Source organism: Entelurus aequoreus, linkage group LG03 (assembly GCF_033978785.1).
Source record: "Entelurus aequoreus isolate RoL-2023_Sb linkage group LG03, RoL_Eaeq_v1.1, whole genome shotgun sequence".
In the NCBI taxonomy this organism is placed as follows: domain Eukaryota; kingdom Metazoa; phylum Chordata; class Actinopteri; order Syngnathiformes; family Syngnathidae; genus Entelurus; species Entelurus aequoreus.
In genome coordinates, this window is record NC_084733.1 from 79,114,189 (window position 1) to 79,138,203 (window position 24,015).

At 37.2% G+C, this 24,015-nt stretch overlaps 1 protein-coding gene across 2 annotated transcripts in view; it reads left to right on the forward strand.

The window, feature by feature from the left end:
• Positions 1–538: 538 nt before the first annotated feature.
• Positions 539–24,015, forward strand: part of LOC133646921 (uncharacterized) — a 41,725-nt gene continuing 18,248 nt past the window's right edge. For both annotated transcript variants that reach the window (XM_062042846.1, XM_062042847.1), the window contains exons 1-2: positions 539–750; positions 4,640–4,736. The gene's annotated coding sequence lies outside the window, so the exon portion shown is untranslated. The remainder of the gene's footprint in view (positions 751–4,639; positions 4,737–24,015) is intronic.

Genomic DNA, 24,015 nt, shown 5'->3' on the forward strand with positions numbered 1-24,015 from the left:
TTTTATGAACAATTCGGTACACTTAATTTTTTTTTTAAAGTCATATCGTTTTGTATGTGATTGCATTGTATTTTATTTACCTGAACTTTAGTAGAATAACTGTAACCTAATATTGTCTGTTTATTTACATGGTAGAAATATACTGAACCACTCCTCCATACATCACCAGCCTGATTTGTATAAACTACCTGAACTTTGAAATGCGGTGGAAACACAAACCACACACTTCTACAGGAACCTATAGTTACAGGAACTAAAAGTTCCTATTGTTGGACAGCACAGGTGGGTAGAAACGCACTACATTTACTCCTTTGCATTTAATGAAGTAACTTGTTGAATAATTGTACTTGTCAGAGTAGTTTAAATGTAACATACTTTTTATTTTTGTGACGAAGAAACACTACTTTAACTCTGTTACATTCATTTATATAACAATTATATATAATCTACCAATTAAGGCTTCTAATAACGTATTAATTTGCCTTTTTATCAGCAGGCATTGTCACATGACTCTGTTCGACCAATCCAATGTAAGGACTCCATCCCGCCAATCAAACGACGAATAACAAGCCGGAAGCGAGGGACTGTTTAAGCCAAACAAGCACAAAGTAGAAGCTTGAAATAGGTCAACATTTTTAAAGTATATGATAAAATAGAAACTTACTTGTTTAATACGTGTCAGAATTTTCCACCCAAAAAAGACGCTTTAATGACGTGACGTGACACCATCCCGGCTGTTTGAGAGAACTGGTAAGCAGACACCTCCTAAAACAGTAAACTAAAGAAGCGGTATTTTTGTATGTCTCTGGCTATCCTAATAACCACGAATGTCATTTAAACACATTCAAACATTACAAACAACACCAAATAGCAGTGGGAATGTGTACTTATCTGCAAGACCCGGAGCTTGAAAGTTACTTTCGCTAGCTTATTAGCACGTAGCATTATCTTCTTCTATTGTATGTACACCTGGCATAGCTAAACACGCTGAAATGACCGCAATCGCCCCCTAGTGGACGAGAGGTGCACTGCGCATGGCCAGCAGTCACATAGGACAGTGTTTTTCAACCTTTTTTGAGCCAAGGCACATTTTTTGCGTTGGAAAATTCCGGAGGCACGCCGCCAGCAGAAATCATTAAAAAACGAAACTCAGTTGACAGTAAAAAGACGTTGTCGCAATTGTTGGCTATGACTTTAAACCATAACCAACCATGAATCACTATAACTCTTGTCTCAAAGTAGGTGTACTGTCACCACCTGTCACATCACGCCGTGACTTATTTTGACTTGTTTGCTGTTTTCCTGTGTGTGGTGGTTTGGTTTTTGTCTTGCACTGCTATTTTAATGGCTTTTTCTCTTTTTTTGGTATTTTCCTGTAGCAGTTTCATGTCTTCCTTTGAGCGATATTTTCCGCATCTACTTTGTTTTAGCAGTCAAGAATATTTCAATTGTTTTTATCCTTCTTTGTGGGGACATTGTTGATTGTCAAACCTAACCCCCCCCCTCCATATCCCACACCCCTGGATTGTAAATAATGTAAATAATTCCATGTATATACTCTGATGATTATCTTGTGTGATGACTGTATTATGATGATAGATTATATTTGATAGAATATATATGTATCATGAATCAATTTAAGTGGACCCCGGCTTAAACAAGTTGAAAAACTTATTCGGGTGTTACCATTTAGTGGTCAATTGTACGGAATATGTACTTCACTGTGCAATCTACTAATGAAAGTTTCAATCAATCAATGTTCGGATGTACATTGTGGACGCCATCTTTGCTCCACAGTAAGTCTTTGCTGTCGTCCAGCATTCTGTTTTTATTTATTTTGTAGCCAGTTCAGTTTTAGTCTCGTTCTGCGTAGCCTTCCCTAAGCTTCAATGCCTTTTCTAAGGGGCACTCACCCTTTGTTTATGTTTGGTTTAAGCATTTGACACCTTTTTACCTGCACACTGCCTCCCGCTGTTTCCGACATCTACAAAGCAATTAGCTACCGGCTGCCACCTACTGATATGGAAGAGTATTACACGGTTATTACTCTGCCGAGCTCTAGACAGCACCGACACTCAACAACAACACATCATTTGCAGACTACAATTACTGGTTTGCAAAAAATATTTTTAACCCATATAGGTGAAATTAGATAATCTCCCACGGCACACCAGACTGTATCTCACGGCTCACTAGTGTGCCGCGGCACAGTGGTTGAAAAACACTGACATAGGAGATGAGGGAATGGAAACTCCAACTCCACATGAAGCTGTGAAAATAGAAGAAAGTGAATTATTTGACAAATCAGACTAATTTAGTGCATGGAAACATACTAGATAAATACAATCAAATATTACATATATGTTGCATTTTATATTGCTACTACAGTACATTTTTAGTCTATTTTACACCTGCATTTTCCTTTCCATCCTTACACTTTCCATCCTTTGTAACTGAGCAACTGTGTGGAACAATTTCCCTTGTGGATCATTAAAGTTTGTCTAAGTCTAAGTCTAGATGTAAAAAGTGACATGATGTCAGACGAGGCAGCACACATCTTCAATGATTACTTTTAAACTACATTTTAGTTTACAAGAATTCCACTTCTAACTAGGGGTGATGTTTGATAAGAAATTATCGAGTTCGGGCCCATTATCGAATCCTCTTATCGAACCGATTCCTTATCGATTCTCTTATCGAATCCAGATAGGTTGTTGTACATGGAAAAAAAACACAATATTTGGTTTAACAAAAGCTCACTTTTATTTTATAAGAAAAATAAATAAATAAATAAATAAATATTGACTGTTACCCCCCTAAAAAAAAATAAAAAATATTGACTGTTGTTACCCAAAGTATATTAAGTGGGATTTTTTAGAAAAACAAATGTATACAGTAACACAAAAACAACCTGTCTCTGTGATCACTATAGGTGTATAAATAATAATATAGTGTTAAATAAAATCAGTCCCTTGGGCACAAAACTGAAAATAATACAGCTGTCCAAAAAGTGCACTTCTGCTGCTATTGGAACATACTAACTACACACACTATGACACTAAGAACACCACAGTCATCAATCAACAATTCTTCCCCCCTTACATGAGAGCGAAGCCTGGCAATAATTGCATATTGCCTGTTCTGCCCTCACTATACGTGTTGAGGTTATACAGCTTGGCAGACAGCTAACAAACAATCCAAAGCAGATTAATCCATTCAGGCTCTTTATTGTTGTTGATCTTGCTTTGTCTTTTCCTATCTTTACTTTTGTCTTGCACTGGACTCTTGTTGGTTTTTTTTAAACTGAAATACAAACAAAGACAAATATATATATGCTATGTGATTCAATTAACATACTGAAATGTAATACACCATATGTAAATATTAGCTTCACACAAATATACAGTACTATCATCAAACAAATACTTCTGAGTGTTGAAACTATTTCGATGGTGGAAATTTACGACTGGCAGCCATTTTAAGTCCTCAAAACATCCATTGAAACAGTGCACAAAAATCGTTTTTCAATAAACATCTTAGTATCAAATTTAAACACTTTCCACCTTACTATTGAGTTACATAAACAAGTTAAACAGTTTACTTACAGACTTATCTTTTCCAAGGCTTGTAAGAGCTAACACAACTTGTCTACTTCTCAATTGTCTCAACCCGGAAGTGCCCAAACTAATGACGCATAGTATTTTCATACCGCCACAAGGTGTCAGTAAGAGTCTACAATCAAATGGGCATAACATTGCAGGTCCCACAGGGCATTTCCTGTACGTGGGAAAGGATTCGTTCCCAGGGATTCAAATAAAGAACCAACTCTTTTTCTTTACTATAGTGGCCTCGATAACGGGAACCGGTTCTCAAAAAGGGATTCAAGTCCATGGAATCGGTTCTTTTCTTATCGAACAACCGAGAGAACCGATTTTGAACACCATCCCTACTTCTAACCAGAAAAAACATGCTCTAATAAATTATATATGATTTATATATTTGTACCCATGCGCACACCAACTAGAATTGTAGTCCAAGAACCATTCAAAATTAGCTTATAAATAAATCTGAAGTTTCTCACAAGCTACTCAATACTTGAGTAGTTCTTTCCACGCAATACTTACTTAACTCTGACTCAAGCAATTTATTTTGAGGACTACTTTTTACTTTTACCTGGGTCATATTATTCCAAAGTAACGGTACTGTTACTTGAGTGCAATTTGTGGGTACTCTGTTGGACTGTCAGAAATAAAAAAACAGTACAGATTATAGTTGTGTGCTATATGTTCCTCAACATAGTAAAACACCGCGGGTTGGAGCGTGATGTTATGAATGTGCAGGAAATGAGTGTTTCCATGGTGAACGCCGTAGTACTCAGACCTTCTTCAAGTAGGGCGGTCTGCACCACTTTTCCACTTTTTGTCAATTGTGCACAGTCTTAGTGGATCATACTCACTGATATTACTATTATTGTTTTGCACACGCTGTTTAGCGCATGTTATTCGGGATCTTAGTAAATTAGACCCTTAGTCTTTAGAGTACTTAAGTGCTTTCATCCGAGAGCTGGCCGATAAAACGATATCAATATACAGTATATGGCGATAGACATGTAATCGATATTAATGTTATTTTTTTCCAGAAGTTGCAAAGCAAGGTTGGTTGCATGAACAAAGGCACTCGCTCTGCGGTGACCGAGTAACGCAGGAAGTGGGAGTGACACGTCAGCAGCCAATCAGGTAACTTTGCATGGAGTGAGAAGAGAAAGTCAAAAATGTGGCCAGTATGGCAGTTTTGGGGATTTTTTCATAGGGGACCGTAGTTAGACCAATGTAGTCTGTAAATAATGCAAGGCAAGACCGCTAATACCCCAGGAACACAGCCGCGCTCACCCTTTAGAGCACAGCTGTGACTTCCTGGCACTAAATCTGCAGGAAATAGTTTTTCTCAGGTTTCTCTATGTTTAAATTTTTCTACTCTTTATTAATTGCTTCTTACATATTCCTTATTTTTGCACCTTCATTTTAAGAGCTTATTATTAAGTGTTCAATGTTTTGTTCTACCTTGATAGCTGAGGGGATTATAATCAGTGGATGGTTACATTTGAAATACAAATGTTTACATTTAATATATTTTTCTCCAAAAATACCAATAATTATCGATATTCACCGATATAAATAACTTCCATCCTGATACAGTTTTCATCCCTGGTTCACGCTGAGTAGTATTACTGTCTGTTAGGGTTGTACGGTATACAGGTACTAGTAAAGTACCGTGATACTAATGAATCATAATCGGTACTATACCGCCTCTAGAAAGTACCGGTTCTCTTTTTTTTCTTTCAAACTGGCATGGCGGCGCACATCGTGACATTGCAGGTTTTATGAGCGGAGGAGCATGTTTGGCAGCGCACAATCACAGAGTACTTACAAGCAGACACAGTGTGTAGACAGAAAAGGGAGAATGGACGCATTTTGGCTTAAAAACTAACGATAAAGGTGAAGTTATAACACTGTAAGACATGGCTAGCTAGGTAGCGGCTAACGTCCAGCTGCAGTCGGCAGTGTTTTAGTTACTTCTAAATCACTAATCCTCGCCTCCATGGTGACAAATAAAGTAGGTTTCTTACAAATATCATCCCTGCAGGACGAGGAATAGCTAAACATGCTTCACTACACACCGTAGGAGGATACAATAGCTCACCGCTAACAGCCAGCTAGCGCTCCTAAATGTAAACAAATGGGTGGATCTACACTTGATGATTATATTGATATTTTTTATAGTCACAAAATATTTTTTCCCTTTTTTAAAATTCATATTATATTTTATAAAGTCAGGAAATACGTCCCTGGACACATGAGGACATTGAATATGACCAATGTATGATCCTGTAACTACTTGGTATCGGATCGATACCCAAATTTGTACCATATTTTTTCGGAGTATAAGTCGCTCCGGAGTATAAGTCGCACCGGCCGAAAATGCATAATAAAGGAGGAAAAAAACATATATAAGTCGCACTGGAGTATAAGTCGCATTTTTTGGGGGAAATTTATTTGATAAAACCCAACACCAAGAATAGATATTTGAAAGGCAATTTAAAATAAATAAAGTATGTGAACAACAGGCTGAATAAGTGTACGTTATATGACGCATAAATAACCAACTGAGAACGTGCCTGGTATGTTAACGTAACATATTATGGTAAGAGTCATTCAAATAACTATAACATATAGAACATGCTATACGTTTACCAAACAATCTGTCACTCCTAATCGCTAAATCCCATGAAATCTTATACGTCTAGTCTCTTACGTGAATGAGCTAAATAATATTATTTGATATTTTACGGTAGTGTGTTAATAATTTCACACATAAGTCGCACCCCCGGCCAAACTATGAAAAAAACTGCGACTTGTAGTCCAAAAAATACGGTAGTATCATCCAAAACTAATGTAAAGTATCAAACAACAGAAGAATAAGTGATTATTACATTTTAACAGAAGTGTAGATATAACATGGAAAATAACAATATTACCAGTAAATGAACAAGTAGATTAGTAATACATTTTTACAGCTTGGCCTTTATAATTTTGACAAAATAATGGAATGATAAATGCCACAATATGTTACTGCATACGTCAGCAGACTAATTAAGAGCCTTTGTTTGTTTACTTACTACTAAAAGACAAGTTGTCTAGTATGTTCACTATTTTATTTAAGGACAAGATTGCAATAAGAAACCTATGTTTAATGTACCGTAAGATTTTTTGCTATAAGAACGGCAATAATGCCATTTTTTGCGGTCCCCTTTATTTAGAAAAGTATCGAAAAGTATTAAAATACATTTTGGTAAAATATTAGTATCGGGACAACCCTACTGTCTGTACCGGATCGCATCAAATCGAGTCCAATCAGATTTCTGAATCGTATTGTTCCCCATGGATACGTATCGAATAGTCTCATTTTAAAGAGATGCACGCTTGGACTGTTTTAGGGCACGTCGATAAAAGTGCTCGCTTGGCAAAACCCCCCCCCCAAAAAACGAACGTCTGAGGAATTTACTCTGGAACTACTTATACGCGCTTGTAAATCTGAAATATCGGACATATGTGGCATCTTGACATCACCAGTCACTTTATCAACAGCTTTTGCATACCAGCTTAATTCAATCCTTGCTACGTGAGGACTAATATAAGACAGAGCGAGGGCCCGGGCCCTATAAATAGACATGCAGGGTCTAAGAATATCCCCTGATGGGAGGCGGCGTGTGTGCGCGCCCCACTGACCCCCGTGGAAATGGATCCCAGCTTCGAGCGAAGACGTGCCGACGGCGTGACTCACGCTTGACCACGCGAGCGGTTTGGACACTCCGCCGAGATGAGACAAGAGACGAGATCTGCTTTCCATCTGGGCGCGCTCGCTTCGTGCCGGGGCAGGTAGGAGGACGCCGCGGCACGCGCTGGCCGTCCGTCTTGGCTCAACCCGCGGCTCGTTGAAGGGCGGACACTTTACGTCCTTCTCAAGTTGCTAATTGGAGCTGACGTTCACGGGCCAAATGTAAATCCCCCGAAAGGGCCTCCTGGGGTGCAAGAAAAAAAAATGCAACCAAAGTTGTAACATTTCATTGTTATAAAGACGACCTGACATACTTTCTGACCCGGGGCCCAACTTTTCCACCACATAGAGGCCCTAATACTCAAATATCAACACCGAACTATAATCCTATTTTTGATTTTAATCATTCGGCCATCCATCCGTCTTCTCACGCTTATCCGAGGTCGGGTCGCGGGAGATGCAGCCCAAGCAGAGAAGCCCAGACTTCCCTGTCTCCGTGCAGCTACTTTTAGTCCAGCTCGTACCGATTTTAATCATATTCAACAATTATGTCTCTAAACTACTGACAGTTCAACAAGAGGAACCTCGTCAAATGATATGAAAGCACGTGTTAATCACACAGATTCTTATCAGGCTGATTAGATCATCCATCCATCCATCCATTTCCTACCGCTTATTCCCTTCGGGGTCGCGGGGGGCGCTGGAGCCTATCTCAGCTACAATCGGGCAGAAGGCGGGGTACACCCTGGACAAGTCGCCACCTCATCGCAGGGCCAACACAGATAGACAGACAACATTCACACTCACATTCACACACTAGGGCCAATTTAGTGTTGCCAATAAACCTATCCCCAGGTGCATGTCTTTGGAGGTGGGAGGAAGCCGGAGTACCCGGAGGGAACCCACGCAGTCACGGGGAGAACATGCAAACTCCACACAGAAAGAACCCGAGCCCGGGATTGAACTCACGACTACTCAGGACCTTCGTATTGTGAGGCAGACGCACTAACCCCTCTGCCACCGTGCTGCCTGATTAGATCATATATATTGCAAAAGAAGGGACTCATAAAAACTGATGAAAAATAAATGTACATACAATTACATAGTGCTAAGATAAATAAATAATAATAATATTTATTAGGGCTGTGAATGTTTGGGCACAACACAATTTGATTTGATTCGATTATTGGGGGTAACGATTCGATTTAGAATCGATTATCGCTTCAAAAACGATTCTCGATTCAAAATCAATACTTTTTTAATAACATTGGGTGCCAGTTCTATGATTAACTACATTCCTCCATAAAGTAGATAAATGTATGTATTACTTAAAATAGTAATATATATATATATATATATATATATATATATATATATATATATATATATATATATATATATATATATATATATACAAATAAGTAGAAATATTCCACATTTCTCTTTTCTAAAGTAAATCTGTATCTGAATTAATTAAAAAAAGGCTCGATTTTGGATTTTTTTTTAATCGATTAGGAATCGTTACAAATAAAAATCTTGATTAATCTGAACATAATTTTTTTTTTACACTTCTAATAAATATGTTTCTTGAATAAACTGTCAAAAAAATGTAAGCGCAAATGAAAATACAAGTTCACCCTTTAGTCATAATTTTTGCGCTTAAGAAACTTCTCTATGACGTCAGCTCCAGACTTCTTGTTTGGTTGATATTGTCCTTACTGCCTCAAGTGGTGGAAACGTGTATTACAACTGAGTACTGCTGCGGCCCATACGTACCTCTCAGGGCTGTGAATCTTTGGGCACAACACGATTAAATTTGATTCGATTCTTGGGGGTAACGATTCAATTCAGAATCGATTTTAGATTCAAAATCAATATTTTTTTAATAACATTGGATGCCAGTTCTATGATTAATTAAATTCCTCCATAAAATAAATATTTTAAAACAAAAAACAACAACATTTAAATCGATTCTTAATTTCCTTTTAATCGATTAAGAATCGTTACAAATAAGAATCGCGATTCATGCAAAAAGGTTCTTTTTTTTGACAGCTGAGAAACAGGTATTTTTGGACAGTCCTCTAGGGGGCGCTCGCGGCCCAACAATGGTTAAGAAACACTGAGACAAGTAATCACCAGGGTCCAATGGAATCCATTTAGGTGGACTTTCTCGTCAAGTCCTGGTCCAACGCATTGAACCCTCTTAATTTGACGTCAACAATTAAATATGAAAATTTCGCATGATCTTTATTGTGGTCAAAATAATCACGGTTATCATAATTATTACGTTATTGTTGAAAGTGCACTAAAAGTACTTATGCACAGACTGCAATGTTTTAACCACGTTTTATTAAAATAAATACATTAATAAATCAATAATAGACACACAATATACTTTTAATATTGTTCTAACTTATTTCTATTTGAGTGTTTGTTTCTGTTTTTTTAGTTTAAAAATAGTTTTAAAGCGTTTCTGAATGATAAAAGCAAAAAAGGCGCGCTTCACTTCCTGTTTGTGACATCACTTCCTGCTGCATGTAGACACACCTGTGTATGACACTTTACATTCACCTTTTATAGTGGTTATGTTTCAATATTTGGGTCTAAATATTAATGACAGTCTGACCACTACCGAAAACATTTTCAACTTGAACACATTTAGAAAATGTATCGAAGCTATTTTATGACCAAATGTTGGTAGTGTTGATGTAGGCTACGGTGTTTGTTTTGTGCCTGTAGGTTAAATTGAATTGAATTATATTTATATAGCACTTTTCTCTAGTGACTCAAAGCGCTTTTACATTGTGAAACCCAATATCTTCGTTGCATTTTTAAACCAGTGTGGGTGGCACTGGGAGCAGGTGGGTAAAGTGTCTTGCCCAAGGACACAACGGCAGTGACTACAATGGCAGAAGTGGGGATCGAACCTGGAACCCCCAAGTTGCTGGCACGGCCACTCTACCAACCGAGCTATACCGCCCCACAAATGTACACAGTTGAATATCTTAGTTGCTCACACGTGTTTGTACAACTTTAGATTGGTATAGGAAATTATTATTATTACATTAAATTATTGTCACTTGTATTCATGTTAGCATTTAAGATAGCTGACGACTAGCGCGGATCGCTAGGTAGCATTTAGTGATTAGCACGCCAGTTGCCGGCTAGCGATTAACGGCACCAACTGCTAGCTAGCAATCATCACCTTAGCTTTCATCTACAGGAAATGATCGAAACAATAATGCTATCTGCGGTCAATTAAACAAATAATGCTAATTTTTTCTGAGTTTGTTACGTATTTAGACAATTTTTGAGATTCGGAAGGGTTCATTTATATTGGAAATGGATCTGTTTATGTCAGCGTGTGTTGTAGTTTTGTTAACTTCATCATGATTGCTAAGCAGCCTGAAACATCTCTACAGTACTGTCTAGATCCACGGCATTAAGATTAGATTAGATTTAGATTTATTGGTCCCCGTTGGGGAAATTCATTTTCACTGCCGTACATTTAAGCAATAGACATTACACATCACGAAACAAAAATAACAAAAAGAGATCATACATGACCAACACACATTTACAGGCTTGTCAGACAGGTCGGCCGGGACCTGCTTAAGATGTGCAAACAGCGACTTCCTGTTCAGTGCAAAGTGAGCGTCAAAATAAAAGCATGGCAGGGTTAACCTGGAGTTTACTGTACAAACAAAACGCCCACATTTCAATTTAGTTCCCTTAGATTGTTACTGACCGGAATATAGATGTGCGCATGTACATGTTTTGTTGTTATTCGTGGTGAACACATACAACGTAATTAGATAAGAGTATACACCATCATTTAAAACTCAACAATCGAAATACAAATATGCCAAAATGGAGGAGTACCATGTCAACAAACCTTTATAATCACTAGAGATTTTATAGGCACCGACTGAGTATTGATTAACATAAAATCAAAAAGTGCCATATCTTTGTTGCAAGTGATGTCACGTTCGTTTGCAGACTAAGCACTGGCTCACGTAAACAATCACTCAGGGCGAACTTTTAACAACAACAAAGCAAGTATGCTGGGTAGAAAACGTGCCAACGTAAAGTAAGGGGTCCACTCTTTCAAAATGCGCTAGCGTGATGCTAATTTACATTGGATTTGCCATAGACAGGCGACCATTAGCATTAGCGATATTACATGGCGATTTCAACACCTCCAAATTTGGTAATGGAACTACAACTAATATGAATGTTACAATCAAACAGCTGGTGTGTAATAAGTACAATACTTACAGTACAAGCACTGTGTAGGGCACAACATAACACATACATCCATCCATCTTCTACCGCTTATCCCTTTCAGGGTCGCGGGGGGTGCTGGAGCCTTTCTCAGCTGCATTCGGGTGGAAGGCGGGGTACACCCTGGACAAGTCGCCACCTCATCGCAGGGCATAACACATTCAGCTTCCTGGAAAAAGCTACTTCCTATTTAGACAACATACCATAGATAGTGTATACAATACTGCCATCTAATGTCTTGGAAATACAACTGGATTACACATGGGTGATATTTTGGCATTGTTGCTGTTCTCTTGAGGAAAATCATGACATGTTTTTTTTTTTTATCATGATTTTTTTTTCTTCAAAATGTGTTTGCAGGTGGGGACGAGAGACGCGCACCCCCCCCCCCCCCCCCCCCCCCCTTAATTAATTGGTATAATAATTATATCGAAACTATTTCAAAACAAGTTACAGGTTAGAAACGCTCCTTCTGGTTGCATTGAAATGGTCTAGAACCGACGTCTTCTTTTTTTTTTTTCTTAAAGAAAAACAATTGCAATTTAATATATTAGAATTTGTTTTTGGTTTTTTTATACATTTTTTAAAATTATGTATCGATTAAGAATCAGGATGAATATGAATCGGATGTGAATCGATTTTTTTTGTGCAAACCTACAAACAAGTATTTTAGTTGCATTTTACTTACACATACAAAGTCTTGAAGGCAGAAGCGTATCAAAAAGTATCCAGTAACAAACGTGTCCACGTCATTCAACTTACTCTGTCATGAGCTAAACTTCATGAATTATTGTGGCCATAAATATTACCAATCCACTTCAATTTACAGACAACATAATTCCATTCCAAACGGTCAATAATAACCAAGCAGGCACAAGACATTGATACAACGTTGATTACACGTACATGTCCTTTAAAACTGACGTCGAAACAACCTTGCAAAAAAGTTGTATTTGTAAATTGAGACAACGTTTATGTCCAACGTTGGATCCACGTTGTTGGTTGGGAAGTTACAACATTTCAATGGTCAAAGCTACGTCACAACCTGACATTGAATAAATGTTGTCAAAAAGCATGTTGTTTCAATGTTGTTGAAAAGCATGTTGTTTCAACGTTGTGTTTGTGTTGTAGAATATTGGTTGGGAAATGACCAAAATTCAATGGTCAAATCAAGGTCACAACCTGACATTGATTAAACGTTGTTAAAAAGCATGTTGTTTCAACATTGTGTTTGTGTTGTAGAATATTGTTTGGGAAATCACCAAATTCCAATGGTCAAATCAACTTCACAACCTGACATTGAATAAACGTCGTCAAAAAGCATGTTGTTTCAATGTTGTAGAATATTTGTTGGGAAATGACCAAATTTTAATGGTCGAATCAACGTCACACCCTGACATTGATTAAACGCTGTTGAAAAGCATGTTGTTCCAATGTTGTTTTTGTGTTGTAGAGTATTGGTTGGGAAATCAATAAATTTCAATGGTCAACTCAACGTCACAATCTGATATTGAAAAAAGGTCGCCAAAAAGCATGTTGTTTCAACGTTGTATTTGTGTCGTAGAATATTGGTTGGGAAATCACCAAATTTTACTGGTCGAATCAACGTCGCAACCTGACATTGAATAAACATCGTCAAAAAGCTTGTTGGTTCAACGTATTTGTGTTGTAGAATATTGGTTAGCAAATGACCAAATATCAATGGTCGAATCAACGTCACAATCTGACATTGATTAAATGTCGTCAAAAAGCATGTTCTTTCAATGTTGTAGAATATTGGTTGGTAAATGACCAAATTTCAATGGTCAAATCAACGTGACATTGAATAAACGTCGTCAAAAAGCATGTTGTTTCAATGTTCTAGAATATTGGTTGGGAAATGACCAAATTTCAATGGTTAAATCAACGTCACAACCTAACATTGAATAAACGTTGTCAAAAAGCATGTTGTTTCAACGTTGTATTTGTGTTGTAGAATATTGGTTGGCAAATGACCAAATTTCAATGGTCGAATCAACGTCACAACCTGACATTGATTAAACGTTGTTGCAAATCTTGTTGTTTCAACGTTATGTTTCAGTTGTTTGACGTCAGAACCTAATTCAACAAGTTCTCAACGTTGTTTCAATGACCTTCCACGCTACAAAATAATAAAATATGATTTCTGGTGACGTTGTACGGTTTAGGTCAATACTCAGGGCTCCAACGTCGGTATTGTATCGGAAGTGAAAAAGTTGTATCGGGTGTTTATCACCGTTTGGGATTGACCAAGAGCACGGGTGCTGTAGTTGTTCGTTAGTTCCCGCTCCTCATTCAGAACTGAAGTTGTACTTGCACTGAATGTAAATAAGAAGCAGGGTACTCCAAATGTTTGGAATCGCTGACATTGTTTGTCCCCCACATGATTGGACGCTCCGATATGTCGTAAAGCCAAGATGAGTTCGGATGGGGGGACTGACAAACACGCTGCCTTGATTAATGTGCAATATAAAAGCAATTCCTGCAGCGACGCGAGGCCATGACATTCTTGGCCGCCAGAAAAGGGGGGCTTTGCTAAATTTGTGGCTGTTGAGACGGAGTTGGACGAGAAGGACGCCGTGTTTTGGAACGGCGACGCGGTGCCGCACAACAGGCGCGTCCAGCACACGCACTGCGGAGCACAAACACGCACCACTGACTCACCGCCTGACTGCTGTGAGCTCCACACACATGACTTCCATGTGAACACATCACGGTGTGCGTGTGCGTGCGTTTTACGTCGCGCCAAAAGTGTCAACCACAAATTAGGGGCGTCCCTTTTTCACTTCCGATATCAATTTGTAACCTTGAGTATTGTCCGATCATAATTAATTGTGTGAATACACCAAAATTAATCTATTTATGATTAAACTTCTTCTTCTTCTCCAGATTTTGGCACGGTCTACCTTCCACATTTTTCATCCCGATTCAAACCGTTCCAACTTCAAACTGTTCAGCCTATTTGGGAATCGCGGGCTTTCCCTTGACAAATTCCAAACATTCCCAGATTTCCCAGAATTCCAGGTTTTCCGGCACATTTTTCCCATTCCAAATGAATTGGCCATTTTTCAAAGTTCCACCATTTCCACATTTTTCCACCTATTCAAACCATCCCACCTTCAACACATTCCACCATCCTGGAAATTTAAACTACTTTTTTTTCAAGTTAAAAAAAATTCCAGGATTTTCCAGAATTCCTGGGTTTCCAAAGCCCTATTTCCACCCGTTTTTCTGGCGACTACTCCTTCCACATTTTTCAACGCACTTCAACCGTTTCACCGACAAAACATTCTTCTTAATCAGGACAAAAAAACAAAGTTGTTTTTTGAACTGGAAAAATTCCCGGTTTTCCTGAAATTCCAGTAATTCCGTAATACCATTTCTCAATTCAACATGTTACTGCTTCAACATTTCCCGACCGATTTGAAAAATCCCAACACCAACAATTTCAACTCATTCAGAACATTCAAGTTTTGTACCATTTTCAAAAAAAAATCTGCTTTTCCCGAAATTCCCAATTTTTTGGGAAATTCCCATTGAAATCAATGGGACATTCTTCAAAGTTCCACAACTCCCACATTTTTCATCTGATTTAAACTGTTCCAACTTAAAAATATTCAGCCGGTTTAGGAATTGTGTGCTCTACGTCAACAATTCTAAAAAAAAATTCCAGGATTTCAGTTCAACTTCAGCATTGGAGCATTCACACGTACTTCCTTCAGGAATTGCCTCATCTAGTTCAATATGATATCAGCACGAATCATTTTTATTTCGTAGTGACGAATGTTAGAAAGAGCTTGATTAAGTGGAATATTCTTCAAATGCAAAACCAACTTTTTCTACCTATTAGCACCTGTTTTTGTGTATTTGGGATCTCCGGAAAATGTGAAACCAAACCATGGAGGCATGGCGAAGATGTTTATAAAACAACCTTCCTTCATACTTCCTCCAAACGAGTTGTTTGGAATTTGTCCCCAGCAATTAGTAACGTCAGGGGATATCTCCATATATGGTAAAGATTTACACAAAGAGCTTTTGCGCGAGTCCGCCATTTTAGTCAATAAGTTCCTTCTTTTTCGCTATCATCTTGTTGTGGGGCAGACTGGCTCGCGCATACACATGCATCCCCCCCTTTTGCCATTTCTAATACAACGTAGCGTGTAGTTCCAACTTTTATCGGTCAGTAGACTCGCTATGGAAGCGTTAAAAACGACAACAGTCAGAAGGGGGCGTGGCCTGGGTGAGGACTTGGGCACGTAAATGAGATAAAACCACGCAGATAGAGTTCTGTGAAGTTTCAGGCAGTATGGGGCGGTTTCCTAAAAAATATGTAAAGGAGACTGATCTCCGGTTCTGCCCCCAGATTGAGACGTGGTTGAATTGTGGCAGATTGATGAGCCTTTTGTTTGCTTTTGTGTATTGCTGCACCATGTTGAGGCCACTCGCTAGGGCAGTTGTGTGTGGCTTTATATCAATATTTGCTTGTACTTGTTTGACTGATTGAGTGGGGGGAAAAAATAACATTTGATTTGTATTGTATTGTATTTCTGTTAACTGTTTTGTCCAAAAAAAAAAAAAATGTGCGGTGAAAAAGCGGTCTGTAAAACATCATTTATGCAACATTTTGACCAAAGAACCACCATTACATTTTTGTAGGTAAACAAAAATCATATTAAAAACCCCTTGAAATTGAAGTGGACATTAATTAGTTTAAGCCTATTGACACAGTAATGTGAATGATGCGGACTCGTTTGTTACTGGATACTTTCTAATACGCTTCTCTGCCTGAGAGACTTTGTATGTGTAAGTAATACGCGACTACAATTATTTGATACTTGTTTATATTGAGAAATGTGCTGTTTTACATTGCAATATTATTAAGTATGTCTAGCTTGGGTGCTATTGTGTGCTCAGCTGTTGTGCAGCTGCTGGCTCCGAGTAGCCTATAGCCTAGCATGTTAACCTTTTTGTGAATGACTTGACTAAAATAGAAGAAACCGTGTGCTTATTGGAGGACTTTTAGATGTTAACTAACTGCACAAGCACATCACGCATTTTACATGCAAACCAAATATCATCCGATACTTGTGGGTTTTTTTTTTACGCTGATATCGGACCGTTAACCGATATCAATATTGGATCAGGAACCCCGACCAGAAATAGCTCCATGCGCCAATATGTCCTACTTCTGATCAGACCACTTGCCAGTCTAATGTTTGGCTCAACAAGGTGTAAAACATGTAGCAGATAGGATTCATTTTGGGTAAGAGTTTGCTGGCTAAAAATGTTGATTCAGGTATTGCGAAACTATTCTTGTCTGGGCATGTATCCACTAGTTGAGGGTATGTACTTTGGATCCTGCACCATGCCCTCGGGCTAATGCTGTCCAACCAAAGTCTGTGAGCATGAACTGATGAATCCGGCTTGGATGAGCGGCCAAACGTCCTTAAGACAATTAAAAGAGTCACGTTCCATTGATTCAGTGCTTTAAGAGTACAATGAATGATGACGTAATTTCCAAACCATAACCCGTAACCTGCTGTCCACGCTTTGAACCCCGCGGCTCATACAACGACGCGGCTAATGTATGGATTTTTTCTTACGGCGTCCACGCGATTCGAAACGTTTGCCTTGTCAGGATTTATGTGTCGGAATTTGCCGAGCAATGGAGGCGAAAAAGAGGCTGAGAAATAGTCCGACGAAGCAATTCTGAGTCCGTTCAACTCTGACACCGAAGAAAACCACTTCTTCTGTGGAAGGTAAAGATGGCGCTCAATTCTACTGTGTTACTGCAGCGATCTCAATTATTTTCTGTCAGGAATAAGAAAATATTTCGCCCTTCCCGACATTCCGAGTCATTTGTCTGTAAAATTGTCGTAAGTACACCTCTGCAAAGGAAATGGAAAAGTACAAGTGATTGAAAGGGAGATAATTGATGAGCCTTTTGTCTGCTTTTTTGTATTGCTGCACCGTGTTGGGGACACTCGGAGGCCTCATGTCAATATTTGCATGTACTTATTTGACTCACGTATGTTTTTTTTTCTTTCTAGTTTATTATTTGTTTTGTTTTACATAATTTTGTGGAGGACAAAAAAATAATTTGACTGTATTTCTGGGCTGGATATGTCAAAAATGCAACCTCTGCATAACTTCAATAACAATAAATAAAACAACAACAACAAAAAAAGAAATATAGATTAACTTACAACAAAGAATAACCCTATCAACATTGTTTTTTAGTCTGTACCAAAAAAGATTTAAAGTGCATCAATTTGACTGAAAAAAAAAAAAAAAATCTTTATTTAGACCAGACCTGGGCAAATTAAGGCCCGGGGGCCACATGCGGCCCGTTAAGCTTTTGAATCTGGCCCGCCAGGCATTCCCAAATAATTTTTTTAGATCTTTAAGATGGAAACTAGCTGCCATTATGATGTGCAGTGATGTTTTCTAACGACCGCAAGTCTTGAACTATACAAAGTATTTCAATGGTTGGAATCTGCGCTTATGGATGATATACTAGTTACTATGGTAATCTAATTAGTTACTATGGCCATCTAATTAGTTACTATGGTCATCTAATTAGTTACTATGGTAATCTACGTCACAGCAGCTCAGCCGAGGCACCAAGCAGTGTGGGCGGGAAGCGTTTCCACAGACGCGGAAGGAGATTTTCACAACAAAGTTCTAAAGCTTAGTGATATATCAGATATATCAGATTGTAGGTGGGTTTATTTTGTACCCTTCGCATTCATATTTCACAGTTTGTTGCATTTTTGTTTCGTTTCACTTGATTGTAAAATATGTTGATCGAAAGGGGGTGTGACATTCAGATTTTGTCAATATTCAGTGTTTTATCGTTCGTAGAAAAATGTAAAATTCCATTATGTTTTTTAAGGCTGTCTGTCATAAAGTTTTTAGCATTCAATCAGACATTATTGTGAGGTTTTGTATTAGTGTTCCTAAAAATAGATATACCGGCCCCCAGACACATTTTTTTCTCTAAATGTGGCCCCCGAGTCAAAATAATTGCCCAGGCCTGATTTAGACTATAACAATTTTATGACCGATTTTGATACTGAAAAAATGAAATAAATGAAAAAAACATCAATAAATAATTAATACATTTAAATTGATCAGCAACATTAACTGAAGAGCACAATATATAAAACATTGGAATCTACAAAACAAAAATGAACGCAACAATTTGTGCTGATTTTTTTTTCAGTGATTAAAAATGAGGAAGTCGGGATTAATGGCTACAAAGAGCACGTTTTGTAGTGCGCAGCCGTTTCCTTGGCATAATTCTACATGATACTGATAAAGCATGTTTCCCGGGGTCACACGCGCCCCCCGGGGGAATAAACACAAGCCACTGTGTAAATATGTCACGTTTCAATGTGTACACATGTAAACGTGCATGAGTACAAAATAAAATATGCCCAAAAAAAAAAAAAGATGTGTTGTTACGTGTCTATAATACGGAAATTATGTTAATTATTTTCGATATTGTTTGGAATTTTTTTATTAAAATAATAATTATGAGCCTTTTTTTTAATCCAATAATTAATTTCAGAACTGCAATTCTTTTTACCCTTTTCATTAATAATTAATTATTGTGAAATAAAAACAAATTGTTCACATAAGAATTGTTAAAATATATTAATACAAATAACAAATATACTAAATTAAACAAAATAATTAAAACTGTATTTTTAAACATTATTTATGATATTTACTGGATTTAAAAAAGGAATGACAGTATTTATAGTACATAAATACAGTACATATATGGGTTGAACAGCTTTGACCTGCAACATGTTGGGCGATGATGGAACAAAGGCGCGTTTTGTGCGTCACCGGACGTCGTGGAGCGCATCGAACGAGCGACGGCGCCAATCAGAACCAAGGCATTAAGACCACAATGTTCACGGCGCGTGCTGTTGCCGCGGCAACGACAAGGCCGTCCACGGCCGCTTGAGTGCTTAGCGGCCATTTTGCTCGGACTGTGGCAGAGTGACGACGTTAACCTTGACTTCTCCTTCAGTGGCTCTCGATACCGAAACCGGGGTCGTTGAAATGCAAACCGTTCAAAGCCATAAAGAATAATGGTCATTCTTGTGAGAATCCTGCGTGTGACTGAAGCATTAATGAGTTGGTGGTGTTGGTTCATTTATGCAGGACTAGCTGCACTGGTGTCATCTGTGAGCAGGTAATACTGTATCATCTCTTTCCTCTTTGGGACTTGTCAGGTCGGTGGCGCATTCTTCACGCATTTTACGGTCATTCTTCAAGTGAGGGATGAGACAAAAACTAACCCAGATCCACTGCGAACTACTGGATACTATTTTGATGACCTAATTCAGCCAACACTATGAAATTATTTTAAAACAAGTGAGTCCCGATACAACTTTTTCATTTCTGATACCAATAATGGTCAATACCGATATTTATATATGTAATGATATCCGAGTACATCCCTGTATTATTTTGTAATGTGGAAAGGTTGTATCAAGTGAAACGATTCAGACAGGGAACAGTGGTAGGTATGAAAAACACTAAAATATTTGTTATTAAAAATCTGGAATGGACTTATGCTGTCTTTAAGTTGAAGTGGAGTGGTAATTGTTTTTTATGTTGGCACCTAGTGGCCACAATAATTCATTAGTTTAAGCCAGGGGTGTCCAAACCTTTTTCATTGGGCTAAAAAAAGTCGACAGTATGTAAAGTAACAAAATGTGTGTGTGTGTGTGTGTGGGGGGGGGGGCGGGGGGGGGGTGTATGTGTGTATGTGTGTGTTCTTGTATTTCTACCCTTCTTGAGACATCAACAAGGAAAAGTATCTTCCATATCGGGACCGGTGAACAAGTTAGGACCAAAATTATGGTCCCAATACGGAAAACTATTGCATCTAAAAGAGAGCCAAATACTAGAGTCTGTGAACATTGATCCAAAGTCAGGATTTTTGGTTGATTTAATGTGCATACAAAAGTAAACATTGACATGTGCAAAGGCTCCAATATATGATAAAACAAGACTTCCCTATTCATCCCCGAAAAAACCCGCTAGGTGAACAGCTGATTTTACGACTTCCGGTGCTGACGTAAGACAACCCCGTCACATATGTGACCGTAGGATGAACAAATACACTACTGTACTAAGACTATAGTGGCCATTAACAGTTAGCTTCTACGGTAAAATTATTACTTTTGTCATAATTGTGCCAAGTGAAATTCCAATTATTATTATAATTTTGCCAACATTTTTAAGGTTGTCTTATAAAATTGTGACTTTTGTTCAGTAAAGTTACGACTCTTTTCATAAAATTGCCCAAATTTTAAGCTTTTCTTGTAAAATTGAAACTGTTATTGAGTAAAATTCCAACTTTTATCATTATATCGCACAAATGTTCAGTTTTTCTTGTAAAATTTTGACTTGCAGTGAGTAAAATTACGACTTTTTTTTTTATAATACTGCCAAAATTCTAAGATTTTCTTGTGAAATTGTGACCTTTTTCTTGTGAAATTCCAACAAATTTTTCACAACAAGCTTTTTTATATTGGCATAGTATGTATATATTATTAATGTTGGGTCCTTAAGAGGTAGGCATTTGTCGGAGGTCTCAAGAAGGTAACAAATACAAAAATATGTACGTGTGTGTGTGTGTGTGTGTGCCTACTATATTAATATAATGCAATTAAACATGAATATAATTAATTTTATGTGAAAGTTGGACTCCTACCCTGTTTACTTCTGTGATGACAACCTTGAAGTTTTGTAGTCAATCAGAAATATCAAGCAGCTAAAATGTGCCAAACATGGATAAGTGTGAGAAAGTGTTTTGCATTTTTCCCATAATGCATTGTAATGGATTTAAATGGGTGTAATTTCGATTTTTTTTATAGTGCTTGGACGTTTTTTTTTATAATATCCACAAAGATCGGTGAGCAGCTTGTGTTATGTGTGACCGTGTGTGTTGACCTTTTGTGTTGGTAGCAGGTTTTTTTTCTCTCGCCATGACTAGGGAAGGTTGTTTGGATTGGTAAAGTAAATGCTTTTTTATTTTATTTTAAAGATGACCAAAAACGATGGAAGATGCGGTTATAGCCTTTAAAACTCCCTAAAACAACTTCAAGACCCTCCATCAACGTTTTATAAACACACTGCAAGTATGTATATAATGCAGTAACAAACACCTTCATATCAATATGTAATATGTTTTATAGACACACTGCAAGTATATGTATATATAATGTAGTAATAGACACCTTCATAACAATATATAATATGTACAATATACACACTGCAAGTATATATATATAATGTAGTAATAGACACCTTCATAACAATATGTAATATGTACAATATACACACTGCAAGTATATATATATATATATATATATATATATATATATATATATATATATATATATATATATATATATATATATATATATATATATATATATATATATATGTATGTATATATATATATATAATGTAGTAACAGACACCTTCATAACAATATGTAATATGTGCAATATGCACACTGCAAGTATATATATAATGTAGTAACAGACACCTTCATAAAAATATGTAATATGTACAATATACACACTGCAAGTATATATATATACAATGTAGTAACAGACACCTTCATAACAATATGTAATATGTACAATGTACACATTGCAAGTATATATATAATGTAGTAACAGACACCTTCATAACAATATGTAATATGTACAATATACACACTGCAAGTATATATGTAATGTAGTAACAGACACCTTCATAACAATATGTAATATGTACAATATACACACTGCAAGTATATATGTAATATATATGTAATGTAGTAACAGACACCTTCATAACAATATGTAATATGTACAATATACACACTGCAAGTATATATATAATGTAGTAACAGACACCTTCTTAACAATACACACTGCAAGTATATATATAATGTAGTAACAGACACCTTCATAACAATATGTAATATGTACAATATACACACTGCAAGTATATATGTAATATATATGTAATGTAGTAACAGACACCTTCATAACAATATGTCATATGTACAATACACACACTGCAAGTATATATATAATGTAGTAACAGACACCTTCATAACAATATGTAATAAGTACAATATACACACTGCAAGTATATATATATGTATATAATGTAGTAACAGACACTTTCATAACAAGATGTAATTTGTACAATATACACACTGCAATTATATATATATATATATAATGTAGTAACAGACACCTTCATAAAAATATGTAATACTTACAATATTTACTGTATTTTGATCATTTTAATCAATGCCGGAATTAATTCCTTGGCGCATTTTGTTTCCGTTTCCATAGCAGCGCATGCCCTTCAGGCAACAAATGTGTGTTCTTACTTCTGGAAACAAACACAAGTGTGTTCTAATCATGGCAAACTTGGTAACAAACAATGAAGACGACTACTTTTAGCCAAATGAGGATTCACAACCTTATCTTTTTGAAGCTTAACATACTGAGGATGACCTACTGTTTATAGAAGCAAACACGAAGGAAGAGTGAAACGGAGCGGACAAAAGCCGAGAGAGTGAGGTCGGCGTGAGTTTGACGATGTAAATGTGGACTTTGGAGCCAAGCTATTTCAACATAAATTGAGTGCTTACCCAAATAAACTGGAAAAAAACGTCCCCGGCCAGCTGGACAAAACAGACAACTGTCCATTGAGTGAGTCACACTTAATATTGATCAAGATACACGCAGCATGTCATGCGTGTTATTACATCTACAGTACATACGCCGTGTAGCTAGCTGTGTACAAACAAAACATGAAATAATACTTTACAGATACTGTAATATGATTGTTAATGTTTTTCACTCAGCACAGATTGGTGTCCTATCACTGTGTTGTGCATTACAAATTCAAACGCGTTTCGTGTTGACGTACAAGCTAGCTTATTTCTTTCCGTCGTTAGCTTTTACGGCTAATACCGAAGCATGCCGATGTGTTAGTACGCTAGAAAAAGAGTTCTTCAGTGTTCACTTTTACAATAACAACGTCGCAACAGCTTGGTTATTATTCAGGTTACGGAACGTAAATGAAGTATTATTGACGCTTTTTCAATGCATTTTTAAAGTATTTAATCCAACTATTATCATTATTACATGTTCTGTACTTATTTATTACTGAAAAATATTTCTATCCACCCAACTACGGTTTTGATTTAATCTGTTATTCATGACTAAATAAGCATAACTTTGCTATGACGGACTCTCACTGTTATCCTTTTCTTTTATTGTGAAATTGCGACATGTTAAACACAGGAAGTGAACAAACTGTCAGTTATTGAAGGGGTCA